Genomic DNA, 385 nt, shown 5'->3' with positions numbered 1-385 from the left:
TACACAGCCCTCAGCATATTTTCTTCAGCAGAGCGACTTGCATTCAAGGCTTTTGTTCTGTTGACCTCTATTTCTTCCTTCAGCTTCTTCGCCTTTTCAAAAAGTTTCTTTATTTCCTGATATGCTGTTGTGCTGTTAGCTGATTTATTCAAAACTTTGTTACCACCCCAAGCTTCTGCCTTACTGATCATTTCCTCCAACTTCTTCACAATCTCACCTTCCCTCTCACGATTCTTAAAGGAAGGCTGCGGGGTTTCTGCCTGCGTGATTCTGTAAATTTTGCAAAGAGCTTCGAACTCGCCAACGTTATGGTACTTGTAGCTGTCACCGATGTAGTCCGTAGCCTTCCTCCAGTCAACCATGTCTGTCCTCCATTTGTACAACC

Source organism: Trypanosoma equiperdum (genome assembly GCF_001457755.1).
Source record: "Trypanosoma equiperdum strain OVI genome assembly, contig: ctg_305, whole genome shotgun sequence".
NCBI classification, from domain to species: domain Eukaryota; phylum Euglenozoa; class Kinetoplastea; order Trypanosomatida; family Trypanosomatidae; genus Trypanosoma; species Trypanosoma equiperdum.
The sequence above is the reverse complement of the archived record's forward strand: the minus strand, read 5'-3'. Positions refer to the sequence as shown.